The 22,988-nt window shown below is 45.3% G+C and overlaps 1 long non-coding RNA gene and 1 pseudogene across 2 annotated transcripts in view; one reads left to right on the forward strand and one right to left on the reverse strand.

Moving 5' to 3' along the window:
* The window catches only part of LOC137309978 (uncharacterized), a 27,575-nt gene continuing 4,587 nt past the window's right edge, over positions 1-22,988 (forward strand). Inside the window, exons 1-3 of one of the 2 annotated variants that reach the window (XR_010960033.1) lie at positions 1-672; positions 771-962; positions 7,173-7,262. This is a non-coding gene — a long non-coding RNA (uncharacterized lncRNA). The remainder of the gene's footprint in view (positions 673-770; positions 963-7,172; positions 7,263-22,988) is intronic. The other variant, XR_010960034.1, reaches the window with a different exon arrangement.
* On the reverse strand, positions 20,008-20,179 carry LOC137310003 (U2 spliceosomal RNA; annotated as a pseudogene).

The following is a 22,988-nucleotide window of genomic DNA, read 5'->3' on the forward strand; positions in this document are numbered from 1 at the left end:
CCCGCCGGATCAGCGACCGCTTCCTGTTGTGTCGCGAGACAAACTTTCCGTTTTTTCGGTTGAGAACGAGCGGTTTTTATTGTGACGGAAACTGACGTCACTTTTCCTTTGAATCGCGCGGTTTGATTTAAATAAACGGCGCACATGCGCAGTGTGGCGCATCCCTCTTAAAGGGCCCTGGACCGGCCGAGAGTCCCCGAGCCCGGGGACAGGACCGAGAGACGGGCAATGGGATTAGAGCGGAGGGCGGCCCCGGGGAGGGGGAACTTGCATTTCTCCAGCGCCTGACACATCCTCAGGACGCCCCAAAGCCTCGCAGCCAATGGGGGGCTTTGGAAATGAGGTCACTGTTGTCATGTGGGCAGCCATTTTGTGCACAGCAAGATCCCACAAACAGCAATGTGATAAATGACCAGATAATCTGTTTATAGGTGTTGGTTGAGGATTAAATATTAGCCAGGACACCGGAGAGAACTCCCCGGCTCTTCTTCGAATAGTGTCGTGGGATCTTTTACATCCACCTGAGGGGCCGGACTGGTTTAACGGCTCGTGCAACAGACGGCTCCTCCGACAGTGCAGCACTCCCTCAGTACTGCACTGGAGTGTGAGCCGAGATTTTGTGCTCAGGTCTCTGGAGGGGAGCTTTAACCCACAACCTTTATGATTCTTGAGGTGAGAGAGTGATACAAATGAGCCACGGCCGACACCGAGTACTTCAGAAGGGTCGTTAATTCTTCCGTCCAGTAACACGATGTGACTTTCTTCCACAGGAGAATTCATGCCTGAACTTCCAGGAGTTTTGAGGAAAACCGCACCGGATTTGAAACAATCTGTTGGAAAATACTTGAGGCCGACTGGAAACCTCTTTGGATGTTCACACGGCCGGGAGGCACCAAGACAATTCGATGAGACTGTGAAGGATGTCAAGTGAAATCAGGGACATGGCGAGCAACGGTGTGAAGGTAACTGCGGGATCCCCGGGGTAATGCCCAGTCTGTTCAGGTGGGCTGTTTAAAAGGAAATGGAACAGTGCGGGGAGAAAGTTGTCTGGGGACCGGAAACAGAGGGTCCGGGTTAATGGGAGTTGCTGAGATTGGAGAATTGTAAACAATTTTACAACACCAAGTTATAGTCCAACGATTTTATTTTTAATCCCACAAGCTTTCGGGGGCTTTCCCCTTCCTCAGGCGGTGTGGAAGTGATTGGAGAAGGGTTGGAAGTGGTTACCCCAGGGGTCAGTGCTGGGCCCACTTTTATTCTCCGTATTTATGGACCGTTTAGAATTACATAGAATTTACAGCACAGAAACAGGCCATTCGGCTCAACTGGTCTGTGCTGGTGTTTATGCTCCACACGAGCCTCCTCACACCTCTCTTCATCTATCCCTATCTGTATATCCTTCTATTCCTTTCTCCCTCATGTACTTATCTAGCTTCCCCTTAAAAGCATCTATGCTATTTGCCTCAATTACTCCATGTCTTAGCAAGTTCCACATTCTAACCACTCTCTGGGTAAATAAGTTCCTCCTGAATTCCTGACTGGATTTATTAGTGACTATCTTCTATTCATGGCCCATAGTTTTGGACTCCCCCACAAGTGGAAACACATCTATGTCGACCCTATGAAACTCCCTCATAATTTTAAAGATCTCTATCAGGTCACCCCTCAGCCTTCTCTTTTCTAGAGAAAAGAGCCCCAGCCTGTTGAGTTTATCCTGATAGTTATAATCTCTCAGTTCTGGTATCATCCTTGTCAATCTTTTTTGCACCTTCTCCAGTGGCTCTACATCCTTTTTGTAACATGGAGACCAGAACTGTGCACAGTGCTCAGTGTGGTCTAACCAAGGTGCTGGACAAGTTTAACATAACTTCCCTGCTTTTCAATTCTATTCCTCTGGAAATGAACCCCAGTGCTTTGTTTGCTTTTTTATGGCCTTATGAACCTGAGTCACTACATTTAATGATTTGTATATCTGTACCCCTGGACCCCAATTTGCTCCTCTATCCCATTTAGACTCTTATTATCCAGGAAGTATGTGGCCTCCTTATTCTTCCTACTAAATTTGTACCACCTCACACTTGTCTATATTGAAATTCATTTGCCAATTCCACGCCCATTCTGCAAGATTATTAATGTCTTCCTGTATTTTATCGCAGTCCTCTTCACTATTAACGATATCCCTCAATTTGGTGTTGTCCGCAAATTTTGAAATTGTTCTTCCGATTCCCAAGTCCAAACCGTTGATGCAAATGGTGAACGACAGTGTTCCCAGCACCGATCCCTGTGGAACACCACTTCCCACCTTTTGTCAGTCTGAGTGACTCTCATTAACCCCTGCTCTCTGTTTTCTGTTTTGTTATCAGCTTGCTATCCATTCTGCTACCTGTCCCCTGACTCCACAAGCTCTGACCTTGGTCATGAATCTACTATGCGGTACCTTATCGAAGGTCTTTCAAGATTTTCTTCTTCAGATATTGATTCACTTCCCTTTTAAATTCTGCTTCCCTCAGTGTTTCTGGTCGGACATTCCATCGTCCTAACAACCCTCTGCATCAAAAAGAAAACCAACCTCTCTTAATTTGATGCCCTCCAGTTACTGACTCACGAACTGGGATGTGGGCGTCACTGGCAAGGCCAACGTTTATTGCCCTTCCCAGTTGCCCTTGAGAAGGTGGTGGTGTGCCACCTGTCTTGAACAATTGAGTGACTTGCTAGGCCATTTCAGAGGGCAATTAAGAATCAGCCACATTGCTGTGGGTCTGGAGTCACATATAGGCCAGACCGGGTAAGGACGGCAGGTTTCCTTCCCTAAAGGACATCAGTGAACCAGATGGGTCTTTACGACAATCCGGTAGTTTCATGGCCACCATTACTGATACTAGTTTTTTTTAAATTCCAGATTTTATTTAATTAATTGAATTTAAATTCCCCAGCTGCCGTGGATTTGATCTCATGACTCCGGAATATTAGTCCGAGCCTCTAGGATTACTAGTCCAGTAACATAACCACTGTGCTCCCGTACCCGTACTAGTGGAAATAGTTTTCCCTCATTTACTTTATCAAAACCCCCTCATAATTTTGATCCCCACTCTCTGATCTTATTTAAACTTCTCTGCTCTCATGAAAAGTTATGTCAAGACTCTCATCCTTGGGATCATCTTAGTGAATCTCTTCTGCCCCTCTCCATGGCCGCGACATTCTTACTAAAGTAATGCACCAAAAACTGGACACAATATTCTGACTGTGGCCTGACCCATGATTTGTCCAGGGGTAGCATTAACTCTTTCCTTTTATACTCTATGCCCCTATTTATAAATCCTAGGATCCCATGGGGGTTTTTGCAAAACAGCTTTATCAACTTGTCCTCCCACTTTTTTAAAGATTTGTGTATCTGAATCCCTAAATCTCTCTGCTCCTCTACTCCTTTTACAGTTTTACAGTATAGTGTCTATTTCCTCTCCTTATTCTTCTCACCTCACATCTCTCCCCATTAAATTCCATCTCACATCTACCTGCCCAATCTGCTCACCTGTCTGCCTCCTCCTGAAGTTGTCGATAATCCTCTTCATGGTTAATCTCACTCCTTATCTTTGTGGCAGCTGCAAATTTTGATATTGTGCCCCCTACACCCAGGTCCAGATCATTTCTATCCACAGATATTGAGAAAAGCAATGGTGCCAACACTGACCCCGGGGATCGCCACTGTTTAAATCCTTCCAGTGCAAGAAACATCTGTTAATCACAACTCTCAGTTTTCTGTCCTTTTATCCATGCAATCTCTCATTTCTCTCCAACTTCTCACATTTCTATCCCTTAGTTCTCATGCACAAACAGGCTCTCTTCCCCTTTCCTCTCTCTCTTACACACAGACTGTTTCTCTTTCCTGTCTCCAATATTCTCTCTTGCCCGTTCTCACAAACCCTTTCTCCCTCTCTATCTCCCTCCCACCCTACCTCTCAGACTCTCCTTCATCCAGATGCAGACTCTCCGAGACACACTCTCAGACTCTCCGAGACTCATTCCCTCTCTCACACAGACTCTCTGAGACTCATTCCCTCTCTCACACAGACTCTCTGTGACTCACTCCCTCTCTCACACAGATTCTCCGAGACTCATTCCCTCTCTCACACTATTTTACCCACTTTTCAGAGAAACTTACAGAACAGAAGGAGGCCATTCATCGTGCCTTTGAAAGAGCTGTCCAATTTAGTCCCACACTCCAACTCTTTCCCCATAACCCTGCATATTAGTCCTCTTCAAGTATATGTCTAATTGCCCTTTCAAAATTCCCATGGAATCTGATTCCACCAACCTTTCAGGGAGTGCGTTTCAGATCTTAACAACTCTCTGTATGAAGAAAAACTTCTCCTCATTTCCTCTCTAGTTCTTTTGCCAATTATTTTAAATCTACGACCTCTGGTTACCGACCCGCTTGCCAGAGGAAACAGAGCAAGTAGGGAGAAACTATCAAAACCCCTCTTGATTTTGAACACCTCTATTAAATCTCCCCTTATCCCCGGCTCTAAGGAGAACAATCCCAGCTTCTCCAACCTCTCCACATAACTGATGTCCCTCATCCCTGGTACCATACTGGTAAACCTCCTCTGTACCCTCTCCATGACCTTGACATCCTTCCTAAAGTGCGGTGCCCAGAGTTGTCCACAATACTCCAGCTGAGGCCTAACCAGTGATTTGTAAAGGTTCAGCATGACTTCCTCGTTTTTGTATTCAATGCCCCTATTTACAAAGCCAAGTTTCCCATACCCTTTCTTAACCATCTTATCAATTTGCCCTGCCACCTTCAAAGATTTGTGACTATGTACCCCAGGTCCCTCTGTTCTTGCACTCCCCTCAAAATCGTCCCATTTAGATTATACTGCCTGTCCGCTTTGTTCCTCCCAAAGTGCATCACTTCACACTTGTCCGTCTTAAATTGCATCTGCCCTGTGTCTGCCCATTTTACCAGTCTGTCTATGTCCTCCTGAAATCTGCTACTATCCTCCTCACTATTTACTACGTTGCTAAGTCCTGTATCAGTCGCAAACTTTGAAACTGTGCTCCCGAAACCCAAATCCAGGTCATTTTGATATAACAAGAAAAGTAATGGTCCTAATACTGACCCCTGGGGGACCCCACTGCATACTTCTGTCCAGTCAGAAAAGCATCCGTTCACCACGACTCTCTGCTTCCTTTCCCCTAGCCAATTACGTACCCAAGTTTCCACCAATTTTTTCCTTTAATCCCATGGGCTTCTGTTTTCCAAATAAGTCTGTTATGTGATTCTTTATCAAATGCTTTTTGCAAGTCCATATATACAACAGCTACTGCACTACCTCCATCGACCCTCTCTGTTACTTCATCAAAGAATTCAATCAGGTTCGTCAGACATGGTTTGCCTTTCAGAAATCCGTGCTGGCTGTTCCTTCTTAACCCATGCCTCTCCAAGTGAGAATTAATTTTGTCCTTGACAATAGTCTCAAGTAGTTTCCCCACCACTGATATTGGACTGACTGGCCCGTAGTGACCAGTTTTATCCCTCTCTCCTTTTTTGAACAGGGGTGTAACATTTGCAATCCTCCAGTCCTCTGGCACCACTCCCATATCCAAGGAGGATTGAAAGATTGTGGTCAGAGCTTCTGCTATCACCACCCTTGCTTCCCTCAGCAGCCTGGGATGCATCCCACCTGGACCGGGGGACTTGTTAACTTTGAGTGATGCCAACCTATTTAGCACCTCCTTTCTATCTATTTTGATCCTATCCAATATCTCTACTCCCTCCTCCTCTACTGCGACATTAACTTCATCCTCTTCTTTTGTGAAGACAGATGCAAAGTCCTCATTCAGTACCTCAGTCATGTCCTCTGCCTCCACAAGCAGATTTCCTATTTTATCCCTAACCGGCCCCACCATTCCTTTTATCCTTTTACTTTTTATATTTTTATAAAAGTTTTTGGGTTCCCATTTATGTTACTTGCTAATCTTTTCTCATATTCTCTCTTTGCCCTTCTTATATCCTTTTCAATTTCCCCCTGCACACTCTCCTGGTTGTGTACTGTATTCTGTACCTGACAGTGGTCATAAACCTTTTTCTGTTTTATTTTAAGCTCTATTTCCTTTGTCATCCAGGGAGCTCGAGCTTTGGATGCCATATCTTTGCTCCTTATGGGAAAATCCTTGGTTTATACCCGAACTATCTCCACCTTGAAGACCTGCCATTGCTCATTTACTGTTTTTTGGCCAATCTTTGTTTCCAGTCCACCTGTGCTCGATCCCTTCTCAAATCACTGAAATTGGCTCTCTTTCAGTTGGATATTTTCACCTTTGATTTTTCTTTGTCCCTTTCTGTAATTACTTTAAACCTAATTATATTATGATCACTATTACCCAGATGTTCTCTCACTGAAATACACTCCACTTGCCTTACATCATTCACTAAAACTCGATCCAGCACTGCTTCCTTCCTCGTTGGGCTAGAAATATACTTGTAAACAATTTTACAACACCAAGTTATAGTCCAGCAATTTTATTTTAAATTCACAAGCTTTCGGAGGCTTCCCCCTTCGTCAGGTGAACGATGTGAAATGAAATCCTCGAAATGAAATCGCATTTATAATTCACAGAACAATGCTTGGTGAGTACAGACAGTTTTTTCAACTGCCCGTTGCCAAGGCAATCAGTGTGCAGACAGACAGGTGTTACCTGCCAGGTCTCACAGAATATACAAATCACCAAAAAAAAACAGAGATAGAGAGGTTGAAACATAGAAAAGACAGCAACTGACCCGTTATATTAAAAACAGATAACATTTGTTCGCTGGTGGGGTAACGTGTAGAAATATACTAATTAAGAAAGTTCTCCTGTACAAATTTTTCAAATTCTTCACCCTCTCTCCCTTTCAATTACTATAATCCCCTGCGTCTGTCTTTAAGGGACCACATTACTCTGAGTCACCTTCTTTCTCTTAATATACTTGTAAAAACCTTTAGTGTTGTCCTTGATATCCCTCACAAACTGGAGTTGGCAGCTGATATTGTGACTGAATTTAATCCATGTAAAGAGCGGAAAGAAAAGAACAATTTAATGTTAAAGTAAATCAATCAAATGCCATTAATGACAAATATATTCAAATTAAATATAATCATCGTCTCAAAAATAGTCCTGTTGTATTCCAGTGACAGATTCTGGAATCTAATCAGCCACGAGGAGATGTCGGACAGCTGCCCAGTGAGACTCGGCCTGTGATGGTTCCTCTCTTCCTCGGGGTAAGCACCTTGGCCAATATCGCCTTTAATGTAGTAAAACACCCTCAGGTGATTCACAGGCGTGATTATCAATCAGAATTTAACACCGAGCCACATAAGGAGGTATTAGGACAGGTGACCAAAAGCTTGACCAAAGAGATAGGCTTAAGGGACGTCTTAGAGGAGGAGAGAAAGAGAAGGAATTCCAGAGCTTAGGATCAATGCAGCTGAAGACACGGCCGCCAATGGTGGAACGATTAAAATCGTCGATGCGCGTGAGGCCAGAATTAGAGGAGCGTGGAGATCTTGGAGGGTTGTAGGGCTGGAGGAGGTCACAGAGATAGGCAGGGGCGAGGCCATGGAGAGATTTGAAAAGAAGGATGAGAATTTTAAAATCAAGGTGTTGCTGGACTGGGAACTAATGTAGGTCAGCGAGCACAGGGGTGATGGGGTGAACGGGACTTGGTGCGAGATAAAATACGGGAGTTTTGGACGAGCTGAAGTTTATGGAGGATGGAAGATGGGAGGCCAGCCAGGAGAGTATTGGGATAGTCAAGTCTAGAGATAACAAAGGCATGGATAAGGGTTTCAGCAGCAGATGAGCTGAGGCAGGTGTGGAGACGGGCGATGTTATGGAGGAGGAAGTGGGCGGACTTCGTGATGGAGCGGATATATGGTCAGAAACTCATCTCGGGGTCAAATAGGACACCAAGGTTATGAATGGTCTGGTTCAGCCTCAGACAGTGACCGGGGAGAGGGATGGAGTCGGTGACCAGGGAAACGGTGTTTTTGGTGGGGACCAATTGAGCCAAGTGTTACTGTGGACGCTGCACGTGATCTGCTACAGAAAATGGATCAACTGATTTAGCAAATGAGATCACCTACAATTCAACGTAATAAATGCCCTGAATCTCAATAAAATGAATAATCTGTGAATCAAAATAGCTGAGATAATCTTAAAGAATGGCTGACCTGCAGCATGAACACAGCTGTGTGCGGGCCTGTCTGTCTATCTACCTGTCTGTCTCCCTTTCTGTCTCCAACCTGCCTGTTTGCTTCACTTGCTCACTCACGGTCGGTCTGTCCCTTGACCTCTCTCACTATTCCTGTTTCCCCTGCTTTTGTGCCGCCCAGTCTCTGCATGCTGGTTTCTCTCACTTCCTCCTTGTCCCATTTCACTTGCTCCGCATCCCTCTCCCTTGCTCCCCATCTCCTATTCTCTCCCAACCGAGTTCTCATCTCTGCGTCCACCTTACTCTGTTTCCTTACCCCTCCCTCTCTCCATTCCTTCTCATCCCTCTCTGTCATCCCCATCAATCGCTCTTTACCCTCTCTCTTCCCTCCCACTCCGTCCCCATCCACTTTCTCTCTGTGCCTGACCCTGCTCTCCTTTTAATTTCTCGGACACATTTTCGACACAATCCCCGTGTTTTGCCCCGTCCCTAGATCTCTCTGTCTGCAGTCCATCCCTTTCTGGAGGAGGGCCAATTTCAGTGGGATGAGAACAGATCTGGCCCGGGTTAATTGGAATCATAGATTGGCAGGGAAAACTGTAATTGAACAGTGGGCGGCCTTTAAAGAGGAGATAATTCGGGTACAGACAAAGTACATTCCAATGAGGGAGAAAGGTAGGGCAACTAAAGCCAGAGCTCCCTGGATGACAACGGAGATAGAGAATAAGACGAAGCGGAAAAAAGTGGTGTATGGCAGGTATCAGGTTGATAAAACAAGTGAGAACCAGGCAGAATATAGAAAGTTCAGAGGGGAAGTGAAAAGGAAATAAGAGGAGCAAAGAGAGAGTATGAGAATAGACTAGCGACCAACATAAAAGGGAATCCAAAAGTCTTCTACAGATATGTTAACAGTAAACAGGTAAAACGAGGAGGGGTGGGGCTGATTATGGACCATAACGGAGATCTACTCATGGAGGCAGTGGGCATGGCTGAGGTATTAAATGAATACTTTGCATCTGTCTTTACCAAGGAAGAAGATGCTGCCAGAGTCTCGGTAAAGGAAGATATTGTTAAAATACTGGATGGGCTAAAAATTGATAAAGAAGAGGTACTAGAAAGGCTGGCTGTACTTAAAATAGATAAGTCAACTGGTCTGGATGGGATGCACCCGAGGATGCTGAGGGAAGTAAGGGGGGTAATTGCAGAGGTACTGGCCATAATCTTCCAAACAACCTTGGATACGGGAGTGGTGCCAGAGGATTGGAAAATTGCAAATGTTACACCCTTGTTCAAAAAAGAGTGTAAGGATAAACCCAGCAATAACAGGCCAGTCAGTTTAATCTCGGTGGTGGGGAAACTTCTGGAAACAATAATACTAGACAGAATTAACAGTCACTTCGACGAGTGTGGATTGATCAGAGAAAGCCAACACGGATTTGTTCAAGGCAAATCGTGTTTAACTAACCTAACAGAGAGGGTAGATGAGGGAAATGCGGTTTATTTTGTGTATATGGACTTTCAAAAGGCGTTTGATAAAGTGCCACATGGTAGGCTTGTCATCGAGGTTGTGGCCCATGGAATAAAGGGGGCAATAACAACATGGACACAGAATTGGCTAAGTGACAGGAAACAGAGAGTAGTGGTGACCGGTTGTTTTTCGGGCTGGAGGGAGGTGCATAGTGGTGTTCCCCAGGAGTTGGTTCTGGGACTACTGCTTTTCTTGATATATATTAAGGACTTGGACTCGGATGTACAGGGCACATTTTCAAATTTGCAGATGACACGAGACTTGGAAGGGTAATGTACAGTGCAGAGGATAGTGATAGACTTCAAGAGGATATCGACAGGCTAGTGGCATGGGCGGAAACGTGGCAGATGAAATTTAACCCAGATAAATGTGAGGTGATACATTTCGGTAGCAACGAGGAGAGGCAATATAAACTGGAGGGCAAAATTCTAAAAGGGGTACAGGAAAAGAGAGATCTGGGGGTATTTGTGCACAAATCGTTGAAGCTGGCAGGGCAGGTTGAGAAAGCGGTTAAAAAAGCAGATGAGCCCTGGGCTTTATAAATAGAGGCATAGAGTACAAAAGTAAGGAAGTCATGATGAACCTTTATAAAATACTGGTTCGACCACAACTGGAATATTGTGTCCAGTTCTGGGCACTGCACTTTAGTAAAGATGTGAAGGCCTCAGAGAGGGTGCAGAAGAGATTTACTAGAATGATTCCAGGGATGAAAGACTTTAATTATGTGGATAGACTGGAGAAGCTGGGGTTGTTCTCTTTGGAACAGAGAAGGTTGAGAGGAGAGTTGATAGAGGTATTCAAAATCATAAAGGGTCCAGAGAGAAACTGTTCCCATTGGCTGAAGGGTCAAGAACCAGAGGGCATAGATTTAAGGTGATTGGCAAAAGAACCGAAGGTGATATGATGTAAAACGTTTTTACACAGCGAGTGGTTATGATCTGGAATGCGCTGCCTGAGGGGGTGGTGGAGGCAGATTCAATCATGGCCTTTAAAAGGGAACTGGATAAGTAGTTGAAAGTAAAAAATTTTCAGGGCTGTGGGGATAGGGCGGGGGAATGGGACTAGCTGGATTGCTCTTGCACAGAGCTGACATGGACTGGATGGGCTGAATGGCCTCCTTCCATGCTGTAATCTTTCTATGACTCGAAGAGTAAACCGTATGACTCTGCCTAATCATATTTTGATTTTCTAGGTGCCCTGTTACTACATCCTTAATAATAGATTCCAGCATTTTCCCTAACTATTGATGTCAAGCTAACTAGCCTACAGTTCCCTCTTTTCTCTCTCACTCCTTTCTTAAATGGCGCGGTTACATTTGCTGCCTTGCAATCCACAGGGACCATTCTAGAATCTGGGGAATTCTGGAAGATCACAACCAATGCATCCACTATCTCTGCAGTCACCTCTTTTAAAACCCGAGGATGTCGGCCATCAGGTCCAGGGGGTTTCTCGGCTTTTAGTCCCATTAATTTCTCCAGTACTTTTTCTTTACTAATATTAATTACTTTAAGTTCCTCACTCTCATTAGGCCCTTGGTTCCCCACTGTTTCCGGTATGTTTTTTGTGTCATCTGCTGTGACGACAGATACAAAATATTTGTTTCACATCTCTGCCATTTCCTTACTCCCCATTATAATTTCTTCTGTCTCTGCCTCTAAGGGACCCACGATTACTTTCACTCATCTCTTCCTTTTCACATACTTGTGGAAGCTCTTACAATCTGTTTTTATATTTCTTGTTGGTTTACTGTCAGATTCAATTTTCTCCCTCTTTATGAATTTTTGGTCATCCTTTGCTGATTTCTAAAACTCTCCCAATCCTCAGGCTAACTACGCTTTTTGACTACATTGTAAGCCTCTGCTTTTCATCTAATATTATCCTTAAATTCTCTAATTAGCCACAATTGTACCACTTTTCCCGTGGAGTTTTATTCCTCAAGGGAATGTATATTAGTTGAGAATTATGAATCATTTCTTTAAATATTTGCCATTGTTTGTCTGCCGTTATATCTTTTAATCTAATTTCCCAATCTACCTCAGCCAACTCGCCCCTCAAACCTACATAATTGGCTTTGTTTGTTTCAGACCCTAGTTTCGGACTTAACCACATCACTCTCAAACTGAATATGAAATTCTATCGTATTATGTTCACTCTCCCCCAGAGGATCCATTACTATAAGTTTATTAATTAACCCTGTCTCATTACACAATACGAGATCTAAAATAGCCTGTTCCCTGGATGGTTCCTCTACCAATTAAGTACTTTTAAAGTCTAGTTGCTGCTTTACTGTCGGAAACACGGCAGTACATTGAACACAGTAAGGTCCCACAAACAGCAATGTGATAATGACCAGATCATCTGTTTTAGTGATGTTGGTTGAGGGATAAAAATTATAATTGAATTTAAAAGACCGGTCCAGCAGTAAGATACGGGTTTTCACCCACCTGCCATGTTTCTAAACCCGACCTTACCACTGGGGAAGATACCAAGCAAAGGCTGGGCCAGGGAGGCAGGGACTCTCCACAGGTGGTGGGGGGGAGATCAAGGGAGAATTGCCCAGGTTGCTCTTACACCCTCTTCTAGTGGCTGGATTCAGACCAGCAATGGTGGAGGTCGAAGACCCAGAGAAGGGGAGAAATGGCCTCAGATATAGAAATGACCGAGGCTCAGTGTTCATCACTGTGGAGTAGTTTACAATTCAGCAAATATATTGTCCACACGGAGAAAATTGTCCACCACAGCCAACTTATCAGGCGGGTAGAAGTGAACTCTTCGAGGAGTCGCGTTTCCCTTAAAAACTCTCCAGCCAAATGGTAATGTCCCTTGAAATTTACAATCCTGCCACACCAGTCATCGCCAGCTTGAATGTGTTGTGTCAGATCCTCTATCCAAGCAGTTTTCTGCTCCTGTCACTGTGACTCATTTCTGTTACACACCAGAGAGAGAGAGAGAGAATGTACTGCAAGTCTATTTATAAATCTCAGCCCATCTCCCCATCACTCACTGAAACATTGTTGGTGCAGAGGGGTGATTAAGCAACACATATTTCTCCCTGTACCTTTCTGCCAGCTGAAATGTGTCCATTATAATGAGAACAGGTGATGTGCCACATAAGTCCAGTGCCTGGCATGTGATCCTTGGCACATTTATACACAGAGGCACCCTCAGAAAAGGTGGCAAATACCGTGGCATTATTTTGGATGGAGAGGGCCTGAGGCTTAATTGCGACAGGCCTTTCCCCACAATATATGTGTGAGTGACAGGAGACACAGACGGAGACACGGGAGAGACAGACGGGGAGAGAGAGACAGACAGACAGACATGGGAGAGACAGACGCAGATATTAAAACGTACCCTTGTTTTAGATGGAGTATGACTTAAAAGCAAAGTAATGCATTGTTTCATTGACTAGTAATGTGGTGAATAGTTACTAATAGACCCGAACTCATTCATAACACCTGCAAGAATAACTTGCAGTTATAGCTTTCCCTCCAGTGGCACATGTGGACTATCATGCAATGTGAAACAGGGTGATTTTAACTCTCCCTGATCGCAGGAGCAGTTAAAATGGAGCAGCTCCATTTCCTGCTCCATTCCCGTCAATCGGCCGTTTTAACGCCACTCATCTTGGCTTTTAACGAGTCTCCCGCTGGACTCCTCGATCACATCATAACCCCTGAAATTTAACCCACTTCTGAGCAGGAAGGCCACCCCACAGGGGGAACCTGTCGAGAAGCCTGCAAGACACACTGAGGTAAGTTTAAAAAATAAACTGACCTTTGAGTAAATAAGGAGAAATTGTTTCCACTGACAGGAGGGTTGATAACCAGAAAAAAACAGATTGAAGATAATTGACATCTAATCCAAATACATTGGGCCCGGTGTTACCAGGGCTGCGGATTCTCGGCGGGGGGGGCTATCGGGCACGTGGGTAACGCGCCCGGTGAAATCAGTCAGCTCCCCGCGCGATCGTAGCATAAATGGATCCACTTACCTGGTCTTCCGGGTTCCCCACTGCTGATCTGCGCGTCGGGCGGACTGCGCGTGCACAGTCAGATCCGTCAGCTGGAGGAGCTCTATTTAAAGGGGCAGTCCTCCACTGACACATGCTGCAACAAATAGAAAAAATTACAGCATGGAGCAGCCCAGGGGGAAGGCTGCTCCCAGTTTAATGATGCCTCAGTCCAGGTATCAATACATGGGGTGAGGTGAAGGGGGAGGACCGAGATCGTCTCCCCCCCCCCCGCCCCCCCGGCGGGCGGGAGGAAGCGGCCTGCCTCTGCCACCAGGAAGGCCTGGCTCGAGGTGGCAGAGGAGGTCACCAGCACCACCAACATATCGCCCACCTGCATACAGTGCAGGAGGCGCTCCAATGACCTCAGTAGGTCAGCCAAAGTGAGTACACTTACTCATTCCCCTACACTCCATCTGCCACATCACTGCCCCCACCCCACACCTCCTTCTGCACTGCCAACACTACTCTGTCACATCACCCCTCATACCCACTCAAACCTCATCCTCATCTTACCTGCACCTACTCACCTCGCCAGTACTCATCCCGCCACTACCACTCAACCCAATCCTCATACAATATCATGGCTCTATCTCATACTCACCCTCTCATGCATCTCTTTCACAGTCAGCCTCACTCAACCTGCCACTACCTGTGCTGCAGCCACAGGGCATGCATCACATATGTGCAGCAGGAAGCGTAAGGCAAACGTGTCGTGAGCATGAAGGGGATGCACAAGGGTGTTTGAGGGTTTGTCATGGTGTTTACCTGTATTTAATTTCTGAGCAACTCACATCACAGATTATATTGGCACCACTGCTGCCATGTCTTCGCGAATCTTGTCTGGTTTGTGCAATAATGCCCTTTCCTGAGGATCACTATGAAGACCCACAACTGATGCCACCCATTGTGTCACTGCAGAGTGGGTGTAGGTGTATTTGCAGGGCTCTTTTGTGCAGACGGCTGAGAGACGTCAGCGATGTCCCCGGTTGCACCCTGGAAGGATGCGGAGGAGAAGTTGTTGAGGGCAGTGGTGACTTTGACAGCGACAGGTAAGAAGATGGTGCTCGGGCCAGCCAGGAGCAGCTTGGCATGAAGGAGGCTGCAGATGTCCACGACTACATGTCGAGTGACTCTGAGCCTCCGTGTGCACTGCTGCTCAGAGAGGTCCAGGAAGCTGAGCCTCGGTCTGTGGACCCTGTGGCGAGGGTAGTGCCCTCTGCGACGCATCTCTCTCTGCGGTAGCCCTCCCTCCTGCTGTACAGGTGGACGTGTCACAGCGCACTGTTGTGGAGCTCCACGTGTCAGAGGTGGACGGTGAGGCTGGTGATGCTGTTCGCCCTCCGAGGAGGTCATGACTGCAGCTACGGCGGCCCCCATCCGGAAGATGTACATCTGAGGGGGTCCGCAAGGTAGGTACATATCTCTGGACCCCGGGGTAAGTGTGCAAGTTGGTGACTTTGGTTGTCAGGAGGAGGGTGGTGGAGGCCAAACTTTGTCCCAAGTGACTGAGTGGCCTCCTGCAATGGGTGAGGGTCTCCCCCACCCCCAACCTGTCAAATGGACCTTTGCTGCTGCCACAGGCTGACAGCTGCAACAGGTCCATTTGAACTGGGAGTGTTTCCCCCAGTGCGGGAAACAGTCCCAGTTTCCTTTAAAATCCCACCCCTCCTCACATAATCCCTGAATCAGGTCAGTTAATCACCTGAACAAGCAAAATAAATACGTTCAAGTGGCATCCCGCTGGCTATAATTGCCTGTGGGATTCCCACCAGCGGGGGCTGCGCGCGCACGCCGGCGCGTTAGTGGGGAACCCGGAAATGCGTGGTCCCACTCCGGGATTTCCCGATTTTCGGGGCCCCCCCGCCAGGAACGCACCCGATAGCGGGTGCTAAAATGCTGCCCATTATATACAAGATGGGTAAAAAGAGTTAAGATACAGATTAGCCATGATCTAAATGAATGGCAGAACAGAATTGCGGGAATGAATGATCTACTCCTGAGGGTGAGCGTGCAGTTCAATGGGCCCTTCCTCTCACTTGATTCAGTTCCATGGACCCTGACAGTCACTGGGGGACAGTTCCATGGACCCTGACAGTCACTGGGGTACAGTTCCATGGACCCTGACAGTCACTGGGATACAGTTCCATGGACCCTGACAGTCACTGGGGTACAGTTCCATGGACCCTGACAGTCACTGGGGTACAGTCCCATGGGCGATGATTCTCACTGGGGTACAGTTCCATGGGCGATGATTCTCACTGGGTACATTTCCATGGGCACCTACTCTCACTGAGGTACAGTTCTGTACACTCTGACTCTCACTGGGGTACAGTTCTGTGCACTCTGGCTCTCACTGGGGAACAGTTCTATGCACCCTGACTCTCACTGGGGAACAGTTCCATGCACCCTGACTCTCACTGGGGAACAGTTCCATGAGGACCTACTCTCTCAGTTCCATGGACATTGTCTGTCACTCGAATACTATTCTGTGGATCCTGACACACTCTGCGAACAGTTCCATGAACACTGACACTGGGATACAGTTTCACGGACACTGACACTCACTGGGATACAGTTCCATGGACACTGACTCTCACTGGGATACAGTTCCATGGACACTGACTCTCACTGGGATACAGTTCCATGGACACTGACTCTCACTGGGATACAGTTCCACGGACACTGACACTCACTGGGATACTGTTCCACGGACACGGTCTCTCACTGGGATACTGTTCCACGGACGCTGTCACTAATAATGAAATACCATGGATGAATAAAGAGATAAGATCAGAATTGAAACTAAAGAAAAAGGCATACACTCAGCACCTGGACAATAAAGAAGAGGATGACAAAAGGGAATACGAAGAGGTTAGGAAATAAGTTTTAAAAACCTATTCGGAAGGCAAAGAGGAATTACAAAATTAAATTATCAAAGAATACTTTTTAAAAAGTAAAGTATTCTACAGACACATAAATAACAAAAGGAAAATCATGATAGGGGTCGGGCCACGAAGGGATGCACAAGGTAAACTCACAGGTAACGGCAGAAATGTGGAATCATTACTTTGCCTCAATATTGACACTAACAAGATGGATAAGACATTAGAAGCAGAAATCAAAAATGTTGTAAAGACATTTATGATAGAAAAGGGGAGATAATTGATAAACGAGTCAAACATAGAAAAGAATAGAAGGATATGCTGATAGGTTTAGATGAAGTACCTGAACTATCTCCTCCTTGAAGGCCTCCCTTTGCTCTTTAACTGTTTTACCTGATAATCTTTGTTCCCATTCCATAAGGGCCAGATCCCTTTTCAACTCACTGAATTTAACCCTCTTCCGGTTAAGTATCTTCAACTTTCATTGTCCTTGTACTTTTCCATAATTACTCTAAACCTAATCATGTTGTGATCACTGTTTCCAAAACACTCTCCCATTGAAACTTGCTCCACTTCATTCCCCAGAACTAGATCCAGCACTGCTTCCTTCCTCGTTAGGCTGGAAAATGTCTGAAGAACCTCAGACATTTACAAAAGCTGAAACTATCCCAGCAGCTCAATCCAATACAGCACCTCCAACTAACCCAGTAACTTAAGCTAAAACTGCACTTGCAGTAAATAGATTACCTCAAACTTAAGCTGCTGCCCTAAGTAATCCAGCACCTCAACATAATCTAATACCTCAAGCAAAAACAGCACCTCAGACCAGCCCAGAACCTCAAAATAACCTAATACTTCAAAATAATACAGCCTCCAAACTAATCCAATACCTCAAGCTAACCTAGCACCTCAAGTTAGTCCAGCACCTTAACCTAACCTAGCTCTTCAAGTAGTACAGTACCTCTAACTGGCCCAGCACCTCAAGCTAATACCATGTATCTCTGAAACTGACCACAGCACCCTGAAACTGACTCTGGTACTGCAAACTGGGTTCAGGGACCATAACTGAGGCAGTGTTCAATGACTGACTATCCCATCTCCCCAAATGAGTCAGCATCCTAAAGCTGTCCACAATATGCCCCAAACCGATCACATCATCTGCAAAAAAAACACAATACCCAGAAACTGACCCAGCCCCCACACACTTACCTCACCATCCACACATTGATCAAACACCCAAAGCTAACGATCGCATCACACATTGGGCTTCTGCATCCTGTAAAATGATAACTGCACTGTCACAGCAAACCACAGCATCTGTAAACTGACCTTAAACAGTGCACATTACCCCAATACTGAGCAGAGAAACCCCAAACCACAACACCCACAAACTGACACAGAACAACAAACATAGACAACGATCTCTGATGACTCAACACGCCCAGACTGATGCCAACACTGAGGGATTGTAGAAATCTCTGACGCTCAGCCTTCGGTCTCAGCCTTGTCATGTGGGTTCATTCTGGGTTCGAGATATGTTTCGTGCGTTGAATATTTTTAGGCTGATGAATCAGTGTAAGACTTTGGTTCAATCTTGGATTCTGGGCTTGTTTTCAGTTTCAACACAAATTTGGGTTCTTGGCTTTTCTTTATGTTTATAATTCATTTTACACGAGTTGGTCACTTTAGAATTGGGATTGGTTCAGGGTCCCAGTTCAGTTTTATATTCTGGGTTAGTTTGGTCAATTTGAGATTCTGTGTTGTTTTGAGTTTCTGGCTCAGTATCTGGTTGTAACATGCTGCACACAAACTGACCATAAGAGCTCCAATTAACTCAGGACCCTCAAGACTAACATTCTCCACGCATCCAAAAACACCCAGCACTGCAAAATATTCCACAGGACCCCGGCAAAGACTGATACTCACAGACTGATCTCGATGATCCCTAACATTACATCATATCTCAAAAACAGCAGAAGAGCCTGAAACAAACGACAGAACTAACAAGTGAACCAGTGGAGTCAGCTAGGGTTCTGGGCCAGGTCGGGTTTCCAGGTCTGCTTGGTGTTTCGGGTCTGCTTTGGGTTTGCCGTACTTTAACATTCAGAGTCCGTTTAGGATAGTGGATCAATTAGGGTTTAGATCAGCCTGTGATTCTGAGTTGGTTGCAGTTTTGCTTTGGTTCCGGGTTCCAGGTCAGTTTAGGATTCTGGAACAGTTTAACGTTCTTCCACTCTGAGAGGGAAATCCAGAGGACCGGAGCTCTTGGATTGACTCGAGTTCCTTTGGAACTGCAACAATTTAGGCTACGGAAAGTGTCAGTATGAGGGTCTGGGTCAGTTTATGTTTCGGTACAGGTTTAGGGTTTTATCTTCGATTTAGGGCTTTGGATCACTGGGTTTTGGGATGTTTAGGGTATCCAGTCATTTCAATTTACATATTAATTTGGGGCTTAATGTGAGTTTAGAATTGTGGGTTACTTTGTAGTTATGTTGAATGTAAGATTCTGGATCATTTTCAGGTTCTGACTCAGTATTTCGTTGATGGTCAGTTTAGGGTACCTGTCACTTTTGGGATTCTGGATCAGTTTCGGGTTCCAGGTCAGTTTAAGTTTCTGGGTCACTCGGGGTTCGTGAGCTGATTTAGGGTTTTGTGCAGCTTAGTGTTTTTGGTCTCTAAAGTACTTTGGATCAGAGGGTCTCAAGAAGGGCAGAGGGCTCTTGTTCACAGGGAGTTCTGTGTATGTTCAGGATTCCAGGGCACTTTTATGTTCCAGATCAAGTTGAGGTTGTTCAGAAGTTTGGGCATTCATGTTCAATTCAGTTTAGTTTGGGTTCAGGTAGGGTTTGTGTCTCTGGGTCATTTTACAGTTCCTGGTTTATTTGAGGTTTGTATGTGAGTTTAGGGTCTTCCAGTGTTGGGCACCGTGTTGTTTAGGTTTGAGGATCAGATTGAGAGTTGTTGCTTGTTTTGTTCAGAGTCATTGTTGGGTTCTGGTTAAGTTTAGGTTTGTGACTCGCTCTGGTTCTGCTTCAGTTTGGGGAAATGGTTCAGTGTCTGATTAAGGGTTAGTTTGGGGATTTAGGTCAAGTTATGTTTCAGTGTCAGTTTTGGATTGTAACATTGTGTGTTTGCCTTGTCGTGCAAGTGTCTACAGAAGATTGGGGTTCTGGGTCACTTTGTAATTCTGGTCAGTTTAGGTTTCAGGTTCAGTTTGGAAATCTTCAATATCATTTCCACCTCAATATTTATCTAGTTAATCTTCACAGCTTTAATTGAGGATTTATTCCACATTTTTTTTAAGTACAAAATATCAACTTTATTCTCAGTAATAATACATACAGGGACACTGGAAAAACCTGTTTTTCATTTTGAATATCTCCCCACAGGGAGGTGCACCGTTCCCAGAGACACTGCAATACTGGGTCAATGCGTGGAGTGGACGGAGCAAGCCCCTATTCCATCTCCCTGTTCCAAAAATCAAATTAATATACGGTCCCCAGATAAGGGACGTATCAGATATTAAACTGATAAGAACAGATTTTTTTTTCAAAAAATATACTTTATTCATAAAATTTGTAACACTACTTGCAATACAGTTGTCATCACATTTCAAACATACACAATACAGATTATACAATTTGCAAGATACATAAAGTACAGTTCAATTATGATTCCAACAATACAGTTACACATTGTTCATAATTACAGTTCATGACACTCTAGGGTGCCTTATTGCATTACAATCAATAAGCTTATTGATTACAGATTCATTGCAGTACATTACGATTCATTACATAATTTTGTATTTTACCTGATTGCAGCCCCTCGGTTTACAATTGCGGGAGAGCTCTAAACGATAGCCTTTCCCCACAGAGCCTTTGCGGCGGCCGCACCCAGCTTCAGTGCATCCCTGAGCACGTAGTCCTGGACCTTGGAATGTGGCAGTTGAAAAACACTCGGTCGAGGACAGCTCCTTGCACTGGAAGACCAGCAAGTTTCGGGCAGACCAAATGGCATCTTTCACCGAGTTGATGGTCTTCCGGCAGCAGTTGATATCTGTCTCGGAATGCTTCCCTGGGAATAGCCCATAAAGCACAGAATCATGTGTTACAGAACTGCTCCCTTGAGGGAGAAACTAGAACCAGGGGCCACAGTTTAAAAGTAAGGGGTCTCCCATTTAAGATGGAGATGAGGAGAATTTTTTCTCTGAGGGTCGTGAGTCTGTGGAACTCCCTTCCCCGGAGAGCAGTGGAGGCAGGGTCATTGAATATTTTTAAGGCTAAGTTGGATAGATTCCTGATTAACAAGGGAGTCAAAGGTTATCATAGGTAAATGGGAAACTACGGTTGAGATCACAATCAGATCAACCATGACCTTATCAAATGGCAGAGCAGGCTCGAGGGGCTGAATGGCCTACTCCTGCTCTTAATTTGTATGTATGAACCTGGACAGATACCACTGCATCTCTCTCCAGATCGTCTTTGCAAAGGGACATTCCAGGAGGAGATGGGTGACGGTCTTGTCTCCACCGCAGCTTCCTCGGGGACAGCGCACGTTGGCACTGAGAGGTCGGGAGTGCATGAAGGATCTGATGGGAAGGGCCCTTTTCACCACCAGCCAAACTACGTCTTGGTGCTTGTTTGAAAGCTCTGGCGATGAGGTATTCTGCCAAATGACTTTGGCAGAACACCTCATCGCTGCACAATGGGGAAATCCTTCCAATCGAACACTAAGGATTGTTAATGTTGTATCCACATCACGTACTTCTGTGCCCCAACAGTTTGTTGTGACACACAATCCATTTCTCTTGTTGTATTTTATACTATTACTGTGCGAGTTTCTGTTCTTATGGAGGTGTCTGTGAGTTCCCGTGGGCTGGATGTTGGTAATTTCAGCCTCCAATGCCTGTGTTTGGACACAGCCCACACTGACAGGAGGCAAATCTGTTCTACCTGCTACTTGTAAGGATCCCACATTAAACAGTCTGGGCAGCATCAATCCATTATTTACTGGGAATGGGCCCACTGCAAATATTGTGTTTAATTAATGATCTCACTCAGATAAGATCAGAGCAGGTGGAGTCAGGGGACAAAGAGCAGAATTAATAGCAAGCTGGGTACAAAACAGAAAACAGAGAGTAAGTGTTAAAGGTAGTTACTCAGACTGGCAAAAGGTCTGAGTGGTGAATCACAGGGATTGGTGCTGGGACCACTGTCTTCACCATTTATATAAACGATTTGGACTTGGGAATTGGAAGTATAATTTCAAAATTTGCGGACAACTCCAAACTGGGGGGTATAGTTAATACTGAGGAGGAGTGCGACACAATACAGGAAGATATAAATAAATTTGCACAATGGGCGTGTAACTGGCAAATGAATCTCAATATAGATAAGTGTGAGGTTTTAAATTATGATGGGAAGAATAAGTGGGCCACTGCTTCAATAATGGGGTAAAGGAGCAGAGGCGTCTCGGGGTACAGATACACAAATCACTAAAAGTAACGACACAGGTTAATAAGGCCATTAAAAAAGCAAACCAACACTGGGGTTCATTTCCAGAGGGATAGAATTGAAAAGCAGAGAAGTTATGTTAAACTTGTATGGAACCTTGGTTGGACCACACTTGGAGTACTGTGAACAGTTCTGGTCTCCATATTATAAAAAGAATATAGAGGCACTCTATAGAGTAGGTGAAAAAAAGATTTACGAGGATGATACCAAAACCGAGAGGTTATGCTTAACAGGAAAGATTGAACAGGCTGGGGCTCTTTTCTCCAGAAAAGAGAAGACTGAGAGGTGACCCGATGGAGATCTTTAAGGTTATGAGAGGGTTTGATAGAATTAATAATAATAGTAACAAAACTTCACTAATTTAATCTTCTAATATGCAGAGCATATCTTTGCTTAGTTCATGAATAATGAACCTAGGCCCTGTGAGTAAAATTGCAACTGACTGTCCACAAAGTTTAATGGAAACTGAGCAACTTGTGTTGATGTATCACCAGCCTGAAAATATAGGGCTCGATTTTAAAAGTAAAGAACGGGTGGGTTGGGGGTGGGGGTGCATTGAAAATTGCCACCATTTCAGACCTGCCTCCAACCCGCCCATTTCCCGTTTTCACAGGGGCGGGCGACCAACCCGCTCCCAGGGGGCGGGTCGGGCCTCATAACCTTTCAAGGAGGCTTCAGGCATCCATTTTTTACTAATTCCCGATTTCCACCCTGGGTGGCGAGGATTCCTGGGCCTTCTGTTTTACTCCTCGTGAAAGGAGGTGAGAAGGCCTGAGAGTAACAGGCAGGTGCCTGGAAAGGCACAGCTTGTGGGCCCTGAGGAGCAGGAGTGCTTCCCCCAGGCCCAACAAGC

This window comes from Heptranchias perlo, unplaced genomic scaffold (genome assembly GCF_035084215.1).
Source record: "Heptranchias perlo isolate sHepPer1 unplaced genomic scaffold, sHepPer1.hap1 HAP1_SCAFFOLD_199, whole genome shotgun sequence".
NCBI lineage: Eukaryota > Metazoa > Chordata > Chondrichthyes > Hexanchiformes > Hexanchidae > Heptranchias > Heptranchias perlo.